Source organism: Desmodus rotundus, chromosome 1 (assembly GCF_022682495.2).
Source record: "Desmodus rotundus isolate HL8 chromosome 1, HLdesRot8A.1, whole genome shotgun sequence".
Taxonomy (NCBI): domain Eukaryota; kingdom Metazoa; phylum Chordata; class Mammalia; order Chiroptera; family Phyllostomidae; genus Desmodus; species Desmodus rotundus.
The window spans coordinates 106612536-106636871 of record NC_071387.1 but is presented as its reverse complement, the minus strand read 5'-3'; the positions used below and the strand labels follow the sequence as shown (position 1 = coordinate 106636871).

At 39.0% G+C, this 24336-nt stretch overlaps 1 protein-coding gene and 1 non-coding gene across 2 annotated transcripts in view; both read right to left on the bottom strand.

Moving 5' to 3' along the window:
- ATF7IP2 (activating transcription factor 7 interacting protein 2) overlaps positions 1-19788 on the bottom strand; it is a 96210-nt gene extending 76422 nt beyond the window's left edge. Inside the window, exon 1 of the mRNA XM_053922020.1 lies at positions 19718-19788. The gene's annotated coding sequence lies outside the window, so the exon portion shown is untranslated. The remainder of the gene's footprint in view (positions 1-19717) is intronic.
- Positions 5082-5188, bottom strand: LOC112315080 (U6 spliceosomal RNA). Its single transcript, XR_002975847.2, has one exon. It is a non-coding gene; the product is annotated as a U6 spliceosomal RNA (small nuclear RNA).
- Positions 19789-24336: the final 4548 nt, after the last annotated feature.

The following is a 24336-nucleotide window of genomic DNA, read 5'->3' as shown; positions in this document are numbered from 1 at the left end:
CCTTGGTCAATCCTTTGTTATATGAGTTAAAAGTACCTTCTTTGGTTATGTGGTTTGACTTTGCTTCGCATTATTTTAAAATCCTCAGTCAAGGATATCTTTATTGATTTTAGAGAGAGGAAGAGGTAGAGAGGAAAAAACATGGATGTGAGAGAGGAACATTGACCAGTTGGCTCCTGTATGCACCCCAACTGGGAATCAAGCCCATAACCTTTTAGTGTATGGGATGATTCTCCAAGCAAACGGACCACTCGGCCAGGGTGAAATGCATACATTTAAAAAAAAATTCCTCACCTGAGGATATGTTTGATTTTAGAGCAAGTGAGACAGAAAAGGGGGGGGGAGGGAGGGAGGGAGACACTGACGGGAAAAACATTGATCAGTTGCCTCCCTTATGTGCCCTGACTTGGGGATTGAATCCTCAACCTAGGTATGTGCTCTGACTGGAGATCGAATCCACAGTAATTTAGTAACAGACAATGCTCCACCTAACTTAGCCACCTGGCCAGGGCCTAATTTTAATATAAACAAATTTATCCTTTTTTTTCCCCCTTCTTTTATACCTAAAGCTTAATCCCTCTTCTTTGAGAAATCCTTCCCAACCCCATAGTAAGGTCTGAAATAGTGAGGCCTACTAGTGGTAAAGAAACCTTCTGGTCCAGGCTCTCTGAGGTCATAGAGCTGTACCACAGCAGCACAGTGATAAAAATGTCTAATAGGAATGCAGATCCCAGAGAGAATATATGTAGGCTTACCGTGGAGATACTTAAGGTTTGGTTCTGGACACCCACAATAAAGCGAGTATCACAATAAAGTGAGTGACATGAATTCTTTGGTTTCCTAGTGCATATAAAAGTTATGTTTACTCTATAATGCAATCTATTAAGTGTGTGATAGCATTATCATCTTTTAAAAAGTATGTATCTTAATTAACAAACACTTTGTTATGGAAAAATGCTAACCATCCTTTGAGCCTTCAGCAAGTCATATCCTTTTGCATTGAGGATCTTGCCTCAATATTGATGGCTGCAGAATTACCAGGGTGGTGGTTGCTGAAGGGTGACATGACCATACCAATTTCTTAAAATAGGACAATTGAGTATGCTGCCTTGATTGACTCTTCCTTTCTTATGTCTCTGTTCTATGTGATGCTGTTTCATAGCATTTTACCCACAGTAGTTCTTTCAAAACTGGAGTCAATCCTCTGAAACCCCACTGCTGCTTTATTAACTAAGTTTATGTACTATTCTAAATCCTTTATTGTGACTTCAACAATCTTCACAGTATAGTTATAAGGAATAGATTCTATCTCAAGAAACCACTTTCTTTGCTAATCCAAAATAAACAACTCCTTATCCATTAAGATTTTATCATGAGATTGTAGCAATCCAGTCATATGTTCAGGCTGCTCCATTTGTAATCCTAGTTCCCTTCTATTTCCACCACATCTATAGTTACTTCTTCAACTGAAGTCTTGAGCCCCTCAAAGTCATCCATGAGGGTTAGAATAAACTCTTCCAAACTCCTGTTAATGTTTATAATTTGATATCTTCCCATGAATTATAAATGTTCATAATGGCATCCTAAATGGTAAATACTTCCCAGAAGGTTTTCAATTTACTTTGTCCAGATCCATTAGAGGAATCATTACCTATGGCAGTTACAGTCTTATGAAATATGTTTCTTAAATAACAAGGCCTGAAAATTTAAATTATTCTTAATCTGTGGGCTAAAGAATACTGTACTGGCAGCATGAAAACAACATTAATCTTGCTGAACATGTCTATCAGAGCTCTTGGCTGACCGAGTGCATTATCAATAAGCAGTAATATTTTTAAAGGAATCTTTTTTTCTTAGTGGGTCTCAACAGTGGGCTTAAAATACATAATAAACCATGTTGTAATCAGATATGTTGTCATCCAGGCTTTGTTGTTCCACATATAAAGCAGAGGCAAGGTATATTTAGCATAATTCATAAGGGCCCTAGGATTTTCAAAATGGTAAGTAAGCATTGCCTTCAACTTAAAATTCACCAGCAGCATTAGCCCCTAACAAGAGAGTAAACTTGTCCTTTACAGCCTTGAAATCCAGGCATTGACTTTTCTCTAGCTATGAAAGTCTCAGACGGCATCTTCTTCCAATATAACACAGTTACACCTACACTGAAAATCTGTTGTTTAGTGTACTGACTTTCCTTAATTATCATAGGTAGATCTTCTGGATAGCTTGCTGTACCCTTCAACATCAGTACCTGCTGTTCCACCTTGTACTTTTATGTTATGGAGATGGCTTCTTTCCTTATACTTCAAAACAACCCTCTGCTAGCTTCAAACTTTTCTTCTGCAGCCTCCTCACCTCTCTCAGCTTTCACAGAATTGCAGAGAGTTAAGAGTCTTGCTCTAAATTTCTCTTTGGCTTGAGGGAATGTTGTGGCTGGTTCAATCTTCTATCCAGACCACTAAAACTTTCTCTGTATCACCAATAATACTGTTCTGCTTTCTTATCTTCATGTGTTCACTGGAGTAGCACTTATTTTCCTTCAAGCAAAGACCTGGCTTTCAGCATATCTCGGCTTTTGATATGCCTTCTTCACTAAGCTTAATCATTTCTAGGTTTTGATTTAAAGTGAGAGTCACACAACTTTTCTTTCACTAGAGCATGTTGAGGCCTTTGCCGTGTTGTTAACTGGCCCAATTTCAGTATTGTTGTGTCTCAGGAAATAGGGAAGACTGAACAGAGGGAGAGAGACAGGAGAATAGCTAGTCAGTGGAGAAATCATAATGTAACTGAACACAGGTCCAACTGCCTGCCAGAATGAAAGCCGAATTCATGAGACAGGTGCTGGTGAAAAGGAAAGTCATTTTTCAGATACAAGCAATCTGAGAATCTGGGGGGGATTCATGTCTCAAAGTACATCTCAACATCTCAGTATAAGCAGAGATTTTTATAAGAAGGGGGTGGGGAAGCAGAACAAAGAGATCAAAGGGGAGGGGTTGAAAACTTCTCCACATGCAGATTAGCACAGTCCATTTTGATAAGGATCTCAAAATTGGTCAAGCAATGGTGCGGTTTTTGTCATCCTGGTTTTATGGTTGAAGGTCAGCTAATCTTCCAGAGCTGGGATGACTGAAGGTCAGAGTCTGTATCTTTTTAAGTTAGTTGCCAGGATTCTTTCAAACATGCTGTTTATCTACAAACTACATTAGTCAGAGTCAGTATTTAGAGAAACAATGTCAGAAGAATGGTGGGATGGATTGCAATTACTCACTGTAAGGACACACATTTATTAATTAAGTTTGCCATCTTACATGGGTGCATTTCATGGTGCCCAAAACAATTATAATAGCAACATCAAAGGTCACAGATCACTATAACAAATATAATAATGAAAAAGTTTGAAATATGATGAGAATTACCAAAATATGACAAACACAAAGTAAGCAAATGTTGTTGGAAAATGGTGCTGATAGAATTCTTTGATGAGGATTTCTACAAACCTTCACAACAAAGCAGCACAACGAATTGAGGAATGCCTGTATTAGGAATACTTGCTCAGAGTGAATTATTCCTAAAGGTTATAAACAGCATGAGGTAATTGGTCAGAACAGTTTACAACTTTCTCGTTGATAAAAGCATGCTGAGGAGAGGCACTTCACCTGGAAAATCTCTGTATTAAAATATTTGGGGAAAACAAGTAAAATTACCAGTGAAAGTCTCTCAGAAGTTATTGGTAACTGCCTAAAAGATAAAGGAATAGTTTACATGTTGGAGAGAGACTAAGTAAAATGTAATTAGTTAGTAGGAGGAAAACAAAGCAACAACTTAGTCTATTGTGGGATCCTTGGCATCATCAGAACTCCTCTTCAACCAGCATGAATCCTTTGCTGTCAAGTAAACCATATTTCACAGAAATTGTATAAATCATAGTACTGTCCTGTAACACAAGGTTGGAAGGATAAGCTATCTATATTTTCTCAAAGTTTAAAGATTTGCCATTTATAATTGAAGTACTTAATTCATCTAGAAATGATTTTACCATATACTGAAAGGAATCTAATTTCATTTTCCCTCAGATGTATAATTGATAGTATCCTGTTAATATTAAAGTATAATCTAATTTGTCCTTTTCATTGTATTTTGTTTGATGATATAACTCTTGCTGAATATATTACTGTCCATCCCAAAATTTTGTTTGATGTCTCTTTTAAAACTTCTTGAAAACAACTTAAGGAGTCTGTCTTTTAACAGAATTCAAGCCAATTACATTTATTGTGAATGGCATATTAAAGCTTTAATTTACATTTGGTTTTATGCCTTCTAACTTTTACAACTTGTTGCTTTTTGCTTTATTTTTTGTTACTTATGTTATCTCATAATTACTTTAATATTAAAACATCCTTTTATTTTATAAGGTCTACATATGCTTTACAATTCCATGGATTCTAGTGTTTTAAAGATTTCCTAAAAGCATTCTGCAGCCAACATTTCATTAACCATTAAGGTCAAGAGTGAAAATATTATGAGTATATGAGTATTCCTTATCTAAAAAAATTTTCCTTCCTCTCATCATTACCCGTTTTAGTGTATTTTTTCACTGAATTTCGAATTTTGTATCCCACATTTTAGCTTACTTTTACATTATATTTACTTTCAAGAACAACTTTGGGTATTTATAATATACTCTGCTATAAAACCAAATATAGCTACTATGAATAATGCTATTAACATCTATCTATATATTTTCAAGTGGACCTATGTTTTCATTTCCCTTGAGTATATGACCAAGTGTGGAATTGCTGAGTCATATGGTAACCCAATATTTAACCTTTGGAGGAACAGATTGTTTTCTGAAGGGTCACCAATTTACACTCACACTAGGAGTATATAAGGAATCCATTCTTAACACCTCTTCATCAACACTCATTATCTTCTTTAGTATCACCATCTTGGTGCAAGTAATGTGGTACCTCATGGCTAACAATGTTGAGTATCTTTACATGTGCTTATTGGCCACTTGTATATCTTCTTTGGAGAAACGTCTACACAAATCATTTTCCCATTTTATTTATTTACTCACTTATTTAAATATGGAACACTTCATGAATTTTCGTGTCAACCTTGCATAGGGGCCGTGCTAATCTTCTCTGTACCATTCCAATTTTAGTGTATGTGCTGCCTAAGTGAGCACTCATTTGCCCAGTTTAAAATTGGGTTGTTTTTTAAAAATTGATTTGTAAGGGTTTTAAAAGTATATATATACAGTGGGACCTCAGTTTTCTAACTTAAGTTTTCTAAAAAAAATTGTTGGAGGAGCAATTTGTTCAAAAACCTAATTTCCTTTGTCACCTGAGAGAAGTGTGCCTGGTTACACAAGTTTCAACATGAAAGGAGCGTTGGGTGGAGAATCAAAAACTGAAGTTTTGTTAGACAACCAAGACATTTTTTCCATAAGCACTTGGTTGAAAATTGAATCATTCCGGAACTGAGATGTTTGAGAGCCAAGATTAGAGTATATTCTGGATTTAAGTCCCTAATCTGGTATAATTTGTACATTTTTAATCCAATTTGGTGGGTGTCTTTCGATTTCTTGATGGTACTATTTTGCATGTGGACATTCAGTTTTCCCAGCACCATTTAAAAAGGACATTCCTTCCCTCCCACTGTTTTTGGAAACCTTGTTAAAAACCACTATAAACGTGAAGGTTTATTTCTGTGCTCTCAATTTCATCCCACTGATACATAGGTCTGTTCTTACACCAGTACTGTAACAGAGTGGTCAGGCCAAATTGCTTTAAGGTAGGGAGCAGGGAGAAAACCCCAAGGTGGAGTTGAAAATTAAAAGCGGCTTGCCCTCCCTATGAAGGGAGGAGCCACCAAAGGAGAGAAATTGCCCAGGGCAGCAGGGAAGCTTGTGACTCTGCAGAAGGGAGCTTGTACAAAGCATGCATGACTGGAGACTTTGCCTCCTTATAGAACAGGATGAACAGAAGAGGCAAGGGCAAACATGGCCAACACTAGCCCTCAGTTAAATGCTAGACATTCCCATTGGCTTCTGGAGCACATGGGATTCTGGGAGAGGACTTTTAAACAAGATAGAGCTCACTCTCTTGGACTCTTGGCCTTTTGGTTTCTTGGGTTTTTTCTTATATTGCTTTGCATGGGCGGGAGTGGCAGATGGCAGGGAATGCTTGGGTCTTAGGCCCTGCATGGTTTAAAGCCAAACCCCAGAGGCAGGGTCCCACGCTGGGATGTGTGCCCCGACAGGCTCCAGACCTCAGAACACTACAACCCACTGCAGCCCGGCACATGGGTCAGAGATGACTTCCACTCTCTTGCCCTAAAAATAGCACACGAAGACATTAGCTGAGAAGTTCCTCACAAATGAAGCTCCCCTTACATGACCATAGTAGTGATCTGGCAGCACACCCCAGACCCTGATAGAGTAAGAACTGCTGTGAGGCAATGGCAACTCTGACACCAGAGAGAGAGAGGGCCTAAAGCTAAAGAAATGTAGACCCATTTAAATAACAACCTTGGACTACACATAAATAACGGGAAACTTCTAAACATGGATTTGGACATTAATCTTCCTGGGGATAACTTTTTTCCTGTGCTTTTGCAAAAAAGGTCAGCTCAGTTGACATGAAGCAGAAATACTCTCAGATGCCTCAAATTAAAAACCCTATTAATAAAAACCATTTTCCTTCTGCAAAAATCTTCATGTTATGCATATACGTGGCAATAAGCAACTGGACCCCATGCTGCCTGGTTACAGTACCACATTCTTGATTACTGTAGCTTTCTGGTAAGTTTTGAACTCAGGATGTATAAATTCTCCAGCTTTGTTCTTTTTGAGGACTGTTTTGCTATTCTGAGTTTCTTGAATATCTATGTAAACTTTAAGATCAGATTAACAATTTCTTCAAAAAAGCCAGATGGAACTTTGAAAGGGATTGTGCTGAATTTGTAAATCAATTTAAGGAACATTGCTACCTTAATTGAACCAAGCATTCTGATCCATGAATATGGGATGTCTTTCCATTTATTGAGATCTTTATGTTCTTTTAATAATATTTTGTAGTTTTTAGAATTTAAATTCTGAACTTTGATGATTTTGTAAATAAAACTTTGTTAATTTCATCTTTTGGCCTGTTCATCACAACTATATGAAAATACAGTAGGATGCTGAATATTGATCTTGTGTCCTGCAACATTGTTAACCTTGTTTCTAACCTGTAAATAGGGTTTTTTTGTAGATTCCCTAGGATTTTCTACATACAAAATCATGTCATCTGTCAATAGTCTTATTGTTTCCTTTCCAATCTTGGTGTGCTATTTGAAATGCTTGAAATAATTGTCTTTTTCAATGTAGAATTTAAATGGTAAGAGTAGTTCATCCTTGTCTTATTCTTGGTTTAGGGATTTTCAGTCTTAAACTATTATGTATGGTATTAGCTGTGAAATTTTTACAAATGCCCTTTACCAGCTTAATAAATTTCCAAATTATACGTGCTTTCTTGAATGTTTGTATTATGAAGGAACACCGAATTTTAACAGAAAATGCTTTTTCACCATCTACTAACATGACCATATGGCTTTGTTCTCTGTTGTATTGATATGGTACATTATAGTAAAGTATTTTGGGATGTAAAACCAACCTTGCATTCCTGGGATAAATCCCACTTGGTCATAATGTATAATTCTTTATGTTGCTGGATTGGATTTGCTAATATTTTGTTGATGATTTTTTATCTACTTTGATTAGGTATTATTCTCTAGTCTTCTTTCCTTGTTATGTCATTGCCTGATTTTATCATTGTAATACTGGCCTCAAAATGATTAGAGAAGTACTCCTTCCTATTCTTCATTTTCTTGGGAGAATTTGTGGAGCTGATACTGTTAAATGTATGGTAGCATTCAACAATAAAGTCATCTGATATGGGGCTTTTCTTTGTGTTCTAATCCAGTCTCTTTACTTGTCATGGGACTTCAGATTTTGTTTCTTGTTCACTTTTCTGCATTTGGGTCTTTAGGGATTTGTTTATATCCTCTATTTAACTTATTATACAAGTGAACTGTTCTACAGTTGTTCTACAGTATTCGCTCACAATCTTTTTAACTTCTGGAAGGTCAGTAGTAATGCCCCCTCCTTCATTCCTGATCTGACTAATACCAGTGTTTTAATGGTCAGTCTAAGTAAAGGTTTCTCAATTTTGTTTATCCTTTTAAAAAACATTTTAGTTTGACTATTTTTTCTTTCTTAATTTTATTAATTTCCACTCTAACCTTTATTATTTCCGCAATTCTGACTTTGGTTTAGCTTTTTCTTCTTTTTGTATAAGGTTAAAAGCTTGGTTATTGATTTGAGATATTTTTAAATATAGGACTGATGGCTACAATTTCCTTCTAAAAACTGTTTAATGCATCATGAAATTTTGTTACACCCTATTTTCGTTCATCTGAAAGTATTCTGTAACTTCCCTTTTGATTTCTTCTTTGAATGATTGGTTAAGATCATGTTAATTTCCACATAGCTGTGAGTTTCTCCAATTTATCCTGGTATTGAATTCTAATTTCATTCCATTGTAGCCAAAGAATGTACTCTGTTATGATTTCAATCCTTTTAGATATGTTGGTTTGTTTTACAGCTTAGCACAAGGTCTATATTACAGAGCGTTCTAGGTACATTTGAAAAGAACATTGTATTGTGCTGTTTGTTTTCTTAGGTCTATGTTGTTAATAGTGTTACTCAAGTCTTTTCTTAGTGATCTTTTGCCTAATTTGCTATCTACAAGGGGGGACCCCCAAAACCCCAGAATTATCTTCTGGAGAGCGGGCCCCTTGTAGTAAAGGCTTACCCTGCTAGGTGATTGTTCTAGGAACCCATCTGGATCAATGTATGAGCTGGTGTTGTGAGAGGCTGTGTTGGGTTCAGTGATTTTTTTAACATTCTCTCAATGCATTTGCCCCTTTCATGATTGGTGATTTATGAACACACCTGCCCAGACCATGCTGCGTGTTCAGCAGTTTTTGACTAAAATTAGTATGACTCTTATGCTCCACCCTCATTATATTCACCTAATCTTGACCTGAGTGACTTTTTTTCCCTCCAAATGAAAAAAGTCCTCAAAGGGAAAAGTTTTGCTGATGTGGAAAAGGTGAAACAAACAGGCAAACAAAAAAACAGCAGAGACACTAAAAGGTATAAAAATTGGCCAGTTCAAAATCCTTTTGAGCAGTGGAAAAATGTCTTGATAGGTGTATAGCATCAAATGGCAATTACTTTGAAGGGGACTGAAGTGTAAAAACATGTAAGAATATAAAATTTTTGTAAATGAGTGAAGCTGTATTGAAGTCTCCAACTATTATTTTTGACATTTCTAGTTCTCCCTTCAATTTTTGTCAATACAATTTGCTTCATATATACTGGTACTGTCAATAGGTGAAACTATGTTTATAATTGTTATAACTTACCAAAGAACTGACCCTTTTATTATGAAACATCCCTCTTACTTCTTGGAATATTTTTGTTTTGCTTATTTTGCTTGAAATCAGTAAAGCCACCCTAGCTTCATATGATTGTTATTTTCATGATATATCTTTTTCAATCCTTTTACTTTCAACATATTTATATCTTTCAAGCTAATGTATAGCTCCTGTAGACAGCATATATTTGGAGGTTGTTTTACTTCTAGTCTGACAATGTCTCCTATGTGACTAGATTGTTTATTCCGCTCACATTTGACATTCATATCGACACAGTGTAATTGTTGGGCTTTCAGTTTTTGTTTTATGTCTCACGTCTTTTGCACCACTATTCCGTTCTTGCCTTATGTATTAGTTTCTTTTTTAATATATTTATTGATTATGGTATTACAGCTGTCCCATTCCCCCCCCCACACTCCATCCTGCCCACCCCCTTCCTCCCACATTCCCCGCCCTATAGTTCATGTCCATGGGTCATACTCATAAGTTCTTTGGCTTCTACATTTCCTACACTATTCTTACCCTCCTCCTGTCTATTTTCCACCTATCATCTATGCTACTTATTCTCTGTACCTTTCCCCCCTCTCCCCCTCCCACTCCCCTATTGACAACCCTCCATGTGATCTCCATCTCTATGGTTCTGTTCCTGTTCTAGTTGTTTGCCTAGTTTGCTCTTGTTTTTGTTTTATGTGTGGTCGTTAATAACTGTGAGTTTGCTGTCATTTTTACTGTTCCTATTTTTGATCTTCTTTTTCTTAGGTAACTCCCTTTAGTATTTCATATAATAAGGGCTTGGTGATGATGAACTTCTTTAACTTGACCTTATCTGAGAAGCACTTTATCTTCCCTTCCATTCCGAATGATAGCTTTGCTGGATACAGTAATCTTGGGTGTAGGCCCTTGCCTTTCGCAACTTGGAATACTTCTTGCCAGTCCTTCTTGCCTGTAAGGTCTCTTTGGAGAAATCAGCTGACAGTATTATGGGAAGTCCTTTGTAGGTAACTGTCTCCTTTTCTCTTGCTGCTTCTAAGATTCTCTCCTTCTGCTTAATCTTGGGTAATGTAACTATGATGTGCCTTGGTGTGTTACTCCTTGGGTCCAGCTTCTTTGGGACTCTCTGAGCTTCCTGGACTTCCCGGAAGTCTATTTCCTTTGCCAGATTAGGGAAGTTCTCCTTCATTATTTGTTCAAAGAAGTTTTCAATTTTGTGTTCTTCCTCTTCTCCTTCTGGCACCCCTATAATTCGGATGTTGGAACGTTTAAAGTTGTCCTGGAGGTTCCTAAGCCTCTCCTCATTTTTCCGAGTTCTTGTTTCTTCATTCTTTTCTGGTTGGATGTTTCTTTCTTCCTTCTGGTCCACACCATTGATTTGAGTCCCAGTTTCCTTCGCATCATTATTGGTTCCCTGTACATTTTCCTTTGTTTCTCTTAGCATAGGCTTCATTTTTTCATCTGTTTTTCGAACAGATTCAACCAATTCCGTGAGCGTCTTGATAACCAGTGTTTTGAACTGTGCATCCAATAGGTTGGCTATCTCTTCGTCGCTTAGTTGTATTTTTTCTGGAGCTTTGAAGTGTTCTGTCATTTGGGCCATTTTTTTTTTTTTTTTTTTTGTCTTGGCGGGTCTGTTACTTTAAGGGGCAGAGCCTTAGGTGTTCACCGGGGCAGGGTAACACTGGTCGCTGTGCTGTGAGACTGTATGTGGGGGAGGGGCCAAGAGGGAGCAATGACGCCTGCTCCACTCTCCGCCAGACTCCAACCTTTCACTCCGCTACCCACAATCAAACTGGGCCCCTCTGGTGCTGGTTCCCGAGTGGGTGGGCTTGTGCACGCCCTAGGCCCCTGTGGGTCTCTCCAACGACCTCTCCTGTGAGGCTGGGAGTCTCTCCTGCTGCCGCCCCAACCCCCAGGGGCGCTTTCAATCAGAGGTTTGAGGCTTTATTTCCCCTGCACTGGAGCCCTGGGTTGCGTGGTCTGCTTCACTCCCCGCCATTCGTCCCCGTTTATCTGTGCGCGAATGTGGGGCCGCAGGGTGCTGCCCGCTGCTCTGCCCGCCCTGCTCTCGCCACTCTGAGTCCGGCCCTCTCAGCCTATCTGCGCAAATGTGGGGCCGCAGGGGCCGCCAGTGGTCAGACTGCCTGCCCCGTTTGTCCTACACTCCGCCAGTCTCGGTCCCGCCACGGCATCGCAAGTCCTCTCTGCCCCGGCTGCCCATCTCCACCCCTCCTACCGGTCTGGATGAACGTTCATTTTTTTATTTCCTTGGTGTCGGACTTCCTTGCCATTTGATTTCCTGTCAGTTCCTGTTGTGTGAGGAGGCGCAGTGTGTCTACCTACGCTGCCATCTTCGTTCTCTATTTGTTTCTTTGAATGCTTTGTAAATTCTATCATTTTAAAATTTAGGGTTTTTCTATCATATAGGTATATGGTCAGTGCTTTTTTATTGATCACATCTAAACCACTTCATTAAATTCACTTATTAAATCAAATACAGATTCTTTTGATCTTTCTATATAGATGCCATGATTTTTTCTCTCACTAATCCTTATTCCTTTTTCTTGTCTTATTGCATTGGTTAGAACCTCCAGTTGATATACATAGGTATGCTGTTAGTGGGAATCCTTCTCTCACCACCAATCCTGGGTAGGGTGTGGAGTTTCACTGCTCCGCCACTAAATATGATTTTGATACACTTTTTAAATAGACACTCTTGGCCCAGCTGGTGTGGCTCAGTTGGTTGGGCATTGTCCCACAAACCAAAAGATGGCTGGTTCAATTCCTGATTGAGGCACATGCCTGAGTTACAGGTTTGATTCTCAGTCACGGTGTGTTTAGAAGGCAGACAATTAATGTTTCTCTCTCACATTGATGTTTATCTTTCTTTCTCCCTTTCTTCCCCTCTCTCTAAAAAATAAATAGTACTCTTTATTGAATTAATACTCTTCTACTCCTAGCTAAGATTTTATCATGAATCTGTTTTCAATTTTATCAAATACCTTTTCATATACAAGGTCTGTCCAAAAGGTACCCAGCCACATAATATAAAATATACAGATATTTATTGAAGAAGATACAAGGTTAAGAAACATTGTGCATAGGACAATGATGTCTCAGTCCCTTTCAAAGTAGGTACTTTGGGACCTCACACAGTTCTCCCAGTCATCAGTTGCCCCACTGTGTTTTCCTGAATCTCACTGATGGTCTGAAATCTCTTTCCTTTCAAAGGTGATTTTAGTTTTGGGAAAGGCCAAAAGTTTCAGGGCGCCAAATCTGGGCTACAGGGGTGCTGAGTCACCTGGGTGATTTGATGCTTCACAAAAAAACTGCACGAGATGTGATGCCTGAGTTGTCGTGATGAAGCTGCCAATTGTCAGTTGCCCATAGCTATGGCCTTCTGAATCATCCAAATAGTTCCCATGGAGGAATGTACAAGCTTAACACAAAATTTGATGCAGATCTGTTGCTGTACTCGTTCAGTCATTTGAAATGTGATGGCCACATAGTACACAGGCTCACTCAATGGTGTCTACTACTCTCACTGACTAGTACAGTTAAGTCATCATTGTTCATGCACACACATTCCAGTTCACTCTCCTTGGCTATCAGGTTACATCGATATGGCACAAATTGTTCTCATATTAACAATGGCTGGACTTTTTCAGGGCAGACCTCATATATTTTGACTATCATATGTAGTTATGCTCTGCGTAATGACGTTTTGGATAGCAGACTGCAACTATGATGCTGGTCCCATAAGATTATAATGGAGCTGAAAAATTTCTATCACTTAATGAAAATGTAGTCGTCATAACCTGAAAGCACCAGACATTACTCGTGTCTGTGGTGATGCTGATGTAAACAACCCTTCTGTGCTGCCAGTCATATAAAAGTATAACACATACAATTATGTACAACATATAGTACTTGATAATGCTACTAAATGACTATGTTAGCACTTTATGTGTTTACTATACTATACTTTTAAACATTATTTTAGAGTTTTCTCTTTCTACTTATTAAAAAAAAGGTTTGATATAAAATAGTATGGTGTGCTACACTGGCAGAAGCCTCATGTATCTAGTGGTTACTGCATCTCTTCATTGCATCATTTCTCTTGTGCTTGATTTAATCTTATGTTGTTTCGTTCATCCCTAAAAGCATACAAAATCCGCTCCTAAGGTTGCCAGTAGGAAGCTACATCCAGTGTCTGGCCTGGAAACAAAATTTAAAGTAAGGACTAACAAGGTGGAAAAATCAGTCATGGTTATTGCTTGTCCTTCAGGTAGGTCCCATTCCACCAAAGATATGATCTTGAACAATAAGAACAGTGATGGAAGCTATTAAAGGATCTGCTTCATTGAAGGCAATGAAACAAAAATTTCAGAAGGGCCTATGTAAGACATGGAGAAACTTCTAGTGACCTGAATTGAAGATGAGACACAGGAGTACACCACTCTTAGTGCCACGACAATCATGGCTAAAGCAAAAAGTCTGCAATGTTGCGAGAAAAGGCTGGACTCATCTATGATGCTGAATTTACTGCTATCTCTGTGTGGTTTAAGCAATTGAAGAATCATTATTCATTACATTATGTGTAAGTGAGTACCAAGTTTGTAAATGCTGATGTGAATGCAGCTGAAAAAATTTGGAAACTTTAGATAAGCTGATTATGAAGGAAAATTACTTGCCACAGCAAATATTCAATATAGATGAAATCTCCCTATTCTGGAAATGGATGCCTGAAAAGATTGTCATCCATAAGGAGGCCAACTCAATGTCAAATTTCAAGGCTTTTAAGGACCAGAAAAATAGTTTTGCCTGTGGGCAATGATGCATGCTATAAATTTAAACCCTTTATGCACTGCAGTGAGAATCCCAGGCCTTTGGGCTATCAGTAAGCACATACTGCCAGGGTGTGACAGGAGCAGTAAGAAGTTATGGGTGACCCAGCTCCTCTTGCAAGATGCCCCACTGAATTGTAAAACTGCTATGCCAGCAAAATGGAATAAGTACTTTTTGGAGAATAACAGACTTTTGAAGATTTTTTTCTTATTATTGATACATGATTGGTGGTGGATGGGTTTCCCTCATTATGAAATGTCTGTATCTCTAATTATAAACACAATAAAGGGCAATTCTTGTTAGATTTTTAAAAAAATCCACTGAACCCATTTTTTTACCATTACTTTTTCTAAAAAGTAAAAACTTAACAGAAGAAATCTTGAATCTAAGGTAGATTATATTAACATCTTCAAGGAAATAGCTCAGAGCCAGTATTTGAACCCATGATCTTAACTTTCAAATCTCCTAACACAAGTTCAAATCAGATAAGGTACTGAGAAAAGGTTTACCTTAAGGGGTATATAGTGGTCAACAAAGTGACAAAACTTGACCAATTTGAGCCAGTAGACAATCTCATAATGAACACAGTCTTATCCTTAGAGTGGTCTATAAAGCAGTGGACTATTGCCTTTAAAATTTTTTATCAATAGCATAAAATAAAGCAGTATAAAATGCTCATAATGAAATAAAGTAGTTGCATGTCAGCACTCCTTAATGCCTAGTTGCAATCACATTTAAATAATTAAAATAATTTGTTTTAATTATCTTCATACTTAATATTTGAGTTAGAAATTTTAGCTATTATCAAATTCCTACAGAGCTGAGGATTTACCATATTTTTCAGACTGTAAGATGCACTTTCCACCCAAAATTTGGGAGGAAAACGGGGGTATGTCTTATAGTCTGAATGTAGCTTACCTGGCTCCCGGGGCGGGGCAGTGGAGCGGGGTTGGGTTTTTTTTCCTATTTCCTTCTCTAAAACCTAGATGCGTCTTATGGTCTGATGCATCTTATAGTCCGAAAAATACGTTATCTCTTTTCTACACCCTGTGCTCCTTTTCACATTTGTGTAGTTAAATAAATACTTAAGTTGTTATTGGCAAAAATTCTGTATATAACCAAATTATCATGATTGCATTATCTTTCCTAAAAAGATACTTTGTCTTGAAGCTATCAACATTTATCTCCTAATTTCCTACAAATCTATTCACTTTTTTTCAAATTCATCAGAACTGCCATATATCAACATCTGCCCATTTTCCCCAACCTTCAACATCAGGTTTAAAGATCATTTCTTCAAGAAAGGCTTCATCCAAGAGAACTACTTCCTTCTCTGAATTTCCCATCACAAGTATATATATATATATTTTAGTCATGAGCTTTGAAAAAAGAAATGTGCTTACTTTTACATACTAAGTGAAATGCCTTTCCTATAACTTTATTGAATGTTGCTTAAACCAATGCTCAACATAAAAAATGAACCTCTGGAAAGCCATCCAAGGGTTATTCTTTCCTTATTAAAGAGTACCAAAAAAAGGTCTCAGCAACTTTTGCTGTAGCCCTCCCATAAGCTATTTGATATCAGCTGCACTATACACAGTAGAAACTCAAAGGTATACTTATACCACATTTAGTAGATACATATAGTGTCTCTACATATGAAGTCTACCCATAAAGCATCCAGCCCTATAATATGAAAAAGAGAGACATTTTAAAGAAGATATAAGAAACGCTGTGCATAGGCTGATGCCTCAGTCCCCTTCAAAGTAGGCACCTTGGGACCTCACACAATTCTTCCAGCATCATTAGCAACTGCAGCACGATGTTCCTTCTGCTCTGGTAGCAGAAGACACTGAACGAACTTTGCCATGACATGTTTCATGCCAAGAACTGCATCAAAATCTAGGACACAATAGTTTTTGGAATCCCCAGCCCAGTTTCTAGTTATCGTACTGTTAATTGCCAATCTTTGTTGATTGCAGCCTGTACACTTTCAACATTCTCAGGTGTTTTGCTTGTTGCAGACCTTCCAGAATGTGGATCACTTTCAACAGCTTCTTGACCATCTTTGAAGAATTTGAGCCACACTTTTATTTATGCTGCACTCATTGCATCATCCCCGGAAGGCTTCTGAATCATCCAAATAGTTTCCATGGAGGCATGTTCAAGCTTAACACAAAGTTTGATGCAGATTCGTTGCTCTACTTGCTCAGTTATTTTGACTGAAACAGCCACACAGTACACATGCTCCCTCAATGGTGTCTACCACCCCCATCAACTAGTACAATGAAGTTGTCATTGTTCATGCATACACATTCCAGGGCACTGTCCTTGGCTGCCAGGTTACATCGATGTCATACCAACTGTTGTCATATTAACAATGGCTGGGCTTTTTCTGGACATACCTCATAATTAATTATTAAGTTTAAAAAGATCTGCATATAAGCATCCCATAATCCTTACAAATTTAAAAATTCAAATTTCAAAATGTTTCAAAAATTCAAATTATATGCAATTATCTGCCCTACCCAGAGAATGCTGGTTATTACTCCTAACTATTGCCTGGCTACAATCTTTCTGTCCTACTCAAATTGGTAAAGCTAAAGAGGAATAAGAAGTTACCTGAGTCTACAGTGATGTATTTTAAAGGTAGGAGTTAAAGTTTAATAGAGACTCAAGAACAGCCCTGGTTGGTGTGGCTCAGTGGATTGAGTGCTGGCCTGTGAACCAAAGGGTCACCAGTTCGATTCCCAGTTAGGGCACATGCCTGGGTTGTGGGCCAGTCAGGGGCCAGGTGTTGGGGGTATGCAAAAGGCGATCACACACTGATATTTCTCTCCCCATCTCCCCCCCTCGACCTCTCAAATAAATAAATAAATAAATAAATAAATCTTTCTTTAAAAAGAGAACAGAATAAGTATTTAAATGATTTAAGAATGTGAGACAGAATTAGAACTACATAGCCCTTTGTATTTTTTTCCTCCTCACCTGAGGACATTTTTTCACCGATTTTAGAGAGAGGGGAAGAGAGAGTGAGACTGTTGGCTGCCTGCAACCTGGGCATGTGCCTTGTCCAGGAATCAAACCTGTGACAGGATGATGCTCCAACCAACTGAGCCACAGCAGCCAGGACATGGGCTTTGTATTTTATATTTAATTTTGGGTTGGTCAAAAGTCCGTTACGGTTTTTTTCCATAAAATAAAGACACATTTTTCATTTTCACCAGTAGCTTTATTGATTTGGATGTTTTGAGTAGGTCAGCTCTCTCCTGTCATTGGCTTCTAGTGGGTAGAGTCTAGGTATGCTGCTAAACATCTTCCAATGTATAAGACAGCCCCACAGCAAAGAATTATTTGGCCAAAATGTCAATAGTACCAAGAAAATTAACAAACAATTTTTGACACGGTTGATAAGTCATAGCACCACCTCCATACACTGCACAAATCTTTTTTGCATTTCAGTTGCATTTTTACCTTTCTTAAAATAATAAATACACCAAAAATATTGTGTATTTTCTTCCATCTTCAATATTAAAATGATTGTACAAAAATTCACCAATTTTGATTTTTTTTTAAATGTACACTGATATGATAATGTACAGCTGTCACTATACAATCTAACAAAATTGCTCCAAATGAAGCTAAAGACAACTAAGCACTACTACAGCCATTGTACAGAGAAAACGTAACGAATTTTGGCCAACCCAATATAATCTCAATTTAATAAGAACTAATACTCTTGTGCATTTAAAGTTACAAAATTTATTTTTATTTTTAACAACTATCCAATATATTACATAAAATTTGTTTACATCAAATGAAATACATCTGTACATACCCACTGTAAGAGAACCCCCTGATATGAACAGGCAAAGGTGCAGGGATGGTGCAATATTTTCATACCAGAATTAAACATATTAAATAGCAGGGAAGTACAGTGGAATTGAAGGCTGAGGTTTAGTACAGCGATCAATAAGGTAAGACTGAGTGTTAAGTAGTTTGATTAGGGTCGGATTCAGCATTTGTAAAAAATGAATTGAAGGATAAACTAAGGCAGCATAAATCACAAAAAGCTGAATTCAGTGTAATCGGTCCTTCATTCACATGCTTAATTTTTGCATTTCAATAGCTTTCCTGTGATATAAATTATCTATTTTGAATGTTCTTCCCCATTTGTTTTGCAAATAGTTACACTGCAGGTCATTTATTGGCTACAAGTGAATATATGCAGAATCACAACGAAGAGTATTAAATCCCAATATAGAAAAATCAGTCTGTTTATGTGCATATGATGTAAATCTTCTACGAATCTTTCAGTACAATGATCTTTTTCTGTATCTTGATCACATCTAATTTTCAGCAGTGAAAACTAGCTGGTCAGGAACTAGATAGAATACAGGCTCTCACCAGGCACCCAATCTGCTGGTGCCTTACCTTGGACTTGGCAGCCTCCAGAATGAGGAGAGATTTGTTGTGTATAAGCTCCCCTCACCCCCCAAAAAGAAACCCAACCAAACAACAGTAACAAAAAACTAGCTTGTTCTAAAACAAGCCAACTGTGCGGGCTTACATTAGAAACTTCATCCTCAACATACTAACGTAAGAAAGTGGAAGTCGGTTTTCCACGTATAGCAAGGTTTTCGACAAAGCAAAAGAATGGCTTCCTTTGTACTGGACACATTCTTGAACTTGCCAAAATTGGGGAAAGTAGGTGGGGAAGGGACGCTAAGGAAACAGTCTCTGATTTCCCCCCCCCCTAATTTACAAATATGAACTTCTATGATAAAGATCATCTTTGTACTCAGCTTTCATCGTTAAATTATAGCATCCCTACACTAGGCGACTCAACAGGTGCACATTACATGGTTGTGCTCCAAGTTCCTTCATTAACAAAGGCATTTTGGCATATTGCTCATAGTTTTATATTACTCCTGATATTCTACTCCCTAGTTCCTAACAACACATATCAAGGAATGCCTCCTTGCTACCTGATGAAGTCCACTCAACTGTTCCGGCAACAGATCATTCAGTTGACTGCTTAAAACACTTCAAGTAAATTGGGTAAGCGATTACAAAAACTGGGGCTGGGGACTACATTTCATCCATTAGCGCGAGAAAGTAGTCCGGTGTAGTCCGGTAATATGCCGGTGCAGCCCGCAGCTTCACTGACTCGGCGAGTAGAAAAACCTAGGGCGATGTTCCTACGCGGCCCCCACTCCCACGACGGACCGCTACACACACCGGAGACACGTACCACTACCACATAACCCGCGACCCTCCCGGAAAGCTAGATAGACGCATCCTTTCGCCTTTCGCGGGCGTCTTCCCGACCAGCTCGTAGCCCCAGCACCTCCACAGACGCCTTTCAGCCAGCCCCGCCACAAACTACCTCAGCTGGCGCGGCGCGCCAAGGGGTCCTTGGCGGGGCCTCAGCGATGCTCCCGGCCCCGGAGAAACAGCTGAGCCGTCTAAACGCCGCTCCCGCAGGGCTCGCGTCCGCCCCCAACGTACCTACAGCGGTGCCACACCGCGCCAGACGCCTCCTCAAAACTACTCAGAAGTTCCAACGCCGCGCACTGTAAAGCTCCCGAGGGGGCTGGGCCGAGGGAAGTCTCCCTGACTCCACCCCTATGGGCTCAAGGCCAATGGCAGCAAGAACGTGAGACAGCTCCGCCAATCAGAGACGACCGGGTGGAGTGGGTGGAGAGAATGGCTACTGCAAGGTGAAAGTTGGCTGAGGGCTTAGGAGGGTTCTGGTACCTGAGCGATTTTTCCCGTCAGTCTTCGGTCGTAACTGCCGGGTAGCGCGAGCCAGTGCTACAGCCAGCCCTTTGAGTGATTTGAGCGACGATTTGTAGTTTTCCGAAAGTCATTCGTAAAATTTTATTTACAAAACCGCCAGCAGGCTGAATCTTACCAATTCGAATTTTCAAATTTTTAAAGTATCGCCTTTGAATATCATTTATCTTGACTGAAGAGTTTTTAGATAACGTATTAAACTTTGCGACTCAGTCGAGTGGTCCTGGCCTACTTGTGTTTTCTTCAGTGTCCTCGGTTGCCCCCGGGCACCCTAGGCCGCATCAGATTTTGTGAGACCCACCCCGCTGCCAGGTTCATCACTCTCTTGGTGGTTATTGCGCTCCAAGTAGGTACAGGAATTATAACTGTCAACTAGTTGGATAAAGCCCTTTTGGAAGGTAGAGCTACCGGCATTGAACTAGTAATTGCTGGCTAGAGAAAAATGAGATAGGACCAGGCAATCTAGAAGTCTTGATCATGAAGAAAATAACATACTCTAACCCAATGGGTTGCCAAAATATGGTCTGGGGGTCTGCAAGCTCAATACTATTTTCATAAATGTAGGAAGATACTTGCCTTTTTCATTCTCAGAGTCTCAGGCTTGTTCAATAGAACTTTCCAGAATGTGAGAACCTAGGTGTTTCATAATCAAACACTGAGGAAATTGGCGAAAATGTAAGACAATGCCAGTCTTCACACAATTTTTTTTGTTTGTTTAGAAAAATAACAATCTTGAATATATTTGAAGAGGATACATAGGGTTGCTGAGAGAGAAGGGCGTTGTGGGAGGAAGAAGGAGGCAACTAAGTTTTTTAACAGAAACCAAGGTCCTGTTACTTGCCGCTTTGAAAGCGAATACTGGAGAGGCAGATGCTGATGTAAAGGAAAGTGGTTTTATACAGGTGCTGGTCACATGGAAGATGAGGGACTCTCATCTCAAAGCCCATCTTAACATCTCAGTGCAGGCAGGGGTTTTATAAGAAGGGAGAGGAACAAGGAGAACAAAGAGTTCAGGGGGAGAAGCTGTGGACATGCTGGCAGTGTCCTTGGTGGTCTGGACATGGATCTTTAATGTCAGCATCCTGGAACTGGTTAGTGTCAGCCAAATTCCTGCAGTTGGGCAATCTGTGTCACCTGAAGTTGTGGTCAGGGCCATTTCTTGTACAGGCAAGAACTGGAATTGCTGGCGTTTGCAATATGCTTACAAAGAAACTGTCAGTATGTGAGTTCTTTTTTATCAGTTTGTTAGTACATCTTATTTTAATTCTATTTTATGGTAAGTCTTCCATTTAAGAGTAGTATAAAGTTTTTATTCCCTACTACAATTTGACCCTTGAGCAACAGGGGTTTTCAATTGACTATAGTTCATTTGACCCACACAGTTCAAACTGGAGTTGTTCAAGGGTAAACTCCCTTGTTGAGAATCCACATGTGCTGAGGGCTAATTATAGTTATATGCATATTTTCTACTGCACATGAGGTAGGTGCCCCAAACCCTGAGTTGTTCAAGGGTCAACTGTAAATTGGAGTCAGGAATTTGAACTAAATTAATTCAATAGTAAGTAGCTTTTAGAAATCTCATGTCTATTTAGGGTAATAGGATATCTTGTGTGTTGTTTTAATAATAATAATAATTAAAATTTACCAGGCATTGTGTTAACCAAGTTCATTGCATGCAATATTTTTAATTTATTCCTACATTTGAAGTTGAACAATATTTATGGAAGCCATGCTAGGTCACTAAGCCATGTAGTCTTGGGCAAATTAGGTCACCCCTGAGAGCCACAGTGCCTTATCTTGAAAATGGGAATAACAACAATATGTGATTTATTGAGTTCTTAGCATTGCACTACGCACTTCATTTAAAGGAATTTTGTAACACACTACACGAAGTACCACAAAGTCAATTTGCTATTTGATTTTTCTTAAAGACATACATGGCTAACAGAGATAATATCTTATATACATGTTTTCAAGCTTATAGTAGACACTATTATTATTAAAATTGATAAAGCTAAATAACATGAATGATCTTGAGCAAATCTAGTCTTTTATGCTAGAATATTTCTTGTTTATTGTTTTCTTCAAATGAGGATTATGCTAGGTAGAATTTTGACTCCCATGATTTGTCCCCTGGTATTCCTCTTACTGCTATGTTGCATTACATGGCAAAAAGACTTCGCAGATGTAATTAAGGTCACTAAGTAGCTGACTTTAAGATAGAGGGATTAGTCTGGATTTTCCAGGTGAATTCAATATAATCACATGAACCCCTAAAGGTAAAATATAAGTCATAGAGATGCAGCAGAAAGGAACTTCATAGAGATTTGAAGCATGAGAAAGACTCAACCCATGGGTGCTGGCTTAAGGACAGAAGTACCAACATAGAAACCACCCAGTGAAATGAATTCAGCCCACAACCTGAGCAAGCCTGGAAGCAGATTCTTACCCAGTGTTTTTGCTGGCCAACACCTTAATTCCAGCTTTGTGAGACCCAGCTGAGTCCACTGTGCTTCTGATTAATAGAATTACTGTTAGATAATAGTGGGTGTTGTTTTAGGTCATTTTGTTGGTAAGTGTTTACTGCAACAATAGAAAACTAATACAAGCATTCTTCTCATACTCTTAGCTCCCCCTAAGGCAGTGCTGGAATCCAGGGAACTACATTTCCCAGAGGCCTTTATGGCCAGTGTTCTGGATTCATTTACATTTTACCAAATGGGATGTATATCCTAAGATTTGAAAAGTGGAAGAAAGACATTAATTATTGTTCTGTGTTTTGTTCTGTTTTGTTTTGTTTTTGTTTGAGTTTTGGCTCGCTTTCCTACTAGTCTCTGCCTCAGTAGTATAAGACAGCTGTGACAATCATCAGTGGATTTCTGAACTTTTCTAGCCTCTGAATGTCAGTAGTAGCAGCAGCAACAGCAATTTCTTATTCTCTGGAGCACAGAAGCAGTGGTACAAATGAAAAGTAATGTGATAGTAGCTCCTCCAGTTTTTCCTAAGACTTTTAAACACCCAATTCTCTGTACTAAATATTAATGCTTGAAATATCTGGAGTGGTTTCTATTTTCATGATTGCACCCTAAGTGGTAGATGTCTGTGTTTCAGTTTCCCCATTTGTAAAGTAAAATTACCAATAATGAGTGATACATGTTACCGAACCTAGAATGGGTTAACCTCTTGTTGAGTCAAGAATGGGACAGTATAGCCTTCACAGGCATGGCTCAGTTGGTGGAGTGTTGTCCAGCAAAGCAGAAGGTTGCTGGTTCGATTCCCAGTTCGGGGCATGTGCCTGGGGTGTGGGTCCAGTCCCAGTTTGGGGGCATGACAGAGGCAACCTATCAATGTTTCTCTCCCTCTCTTTCTCCCTCTCTTCCTCTCTCTCAATTAATACAATAAAAACTTAAAAAAAAAAAGAATTGGAGGGTACACCAAAGGTAGTTACTACTGTCAAGAGAGATCATTGGTGCCAATCCAACATCAGTAGGAATTCTCAATTTTGGGTGCAGTCAAGAAGGAAACTTTATTCAGTGCAAACAGCTCAATTGTAATACAACACAGCTGCAGAACAACTCAATAGTGTTACAGCTCAATCAAGAAGCAGCACAGCCCTGGCTGGTGTGGCTCAGGGAATTGAGTGCTGGCTTGGGAACCAAAATGTCACTGGTTTGATTCTTGGTCAGAACACATGCCTGGGTTGTGGGCCAGGTTCCTGGTTGGGGATGGGGAAGAGGCAACCAATGTTTCTCAAATAAATAAAATCTTAAGAATAAGCAGTGCAGCATGCTAGACTGCTCTGCTCTTGCAAGACACCTTTGGGTTTTTCAGTTCCAGTCAGGCATCCTTCAGTGGAAAAGCACATTCTACAAACCAGGGGGAAACTGCCATGTATATAGACAGAAGTCCCTGCCCCTAGTCCCTGATTGGTCGGTCTTCATGCAATTGAGGACTCCACACCCTCACATTTCTGTATAGTTACTCTGATCGGTTGGTGAGATGCTGATGGGGGATATAGCTGCACAGCTCCAATTGGATGGAGAAAGCCTCAGTTCTATTGGTTGAAATACAATTCCAGGAACTCCTTTATAAGGGCTGGCTCAGATGGCAGAAACACAGTGCAGGACCAGGCAGCTTAGTGCACACTTCTCCCTGAAGCACAGCTTGGGTGAGAGGCCCCTGGTTAGAAATGGCTGCTAGGGTCTCTTT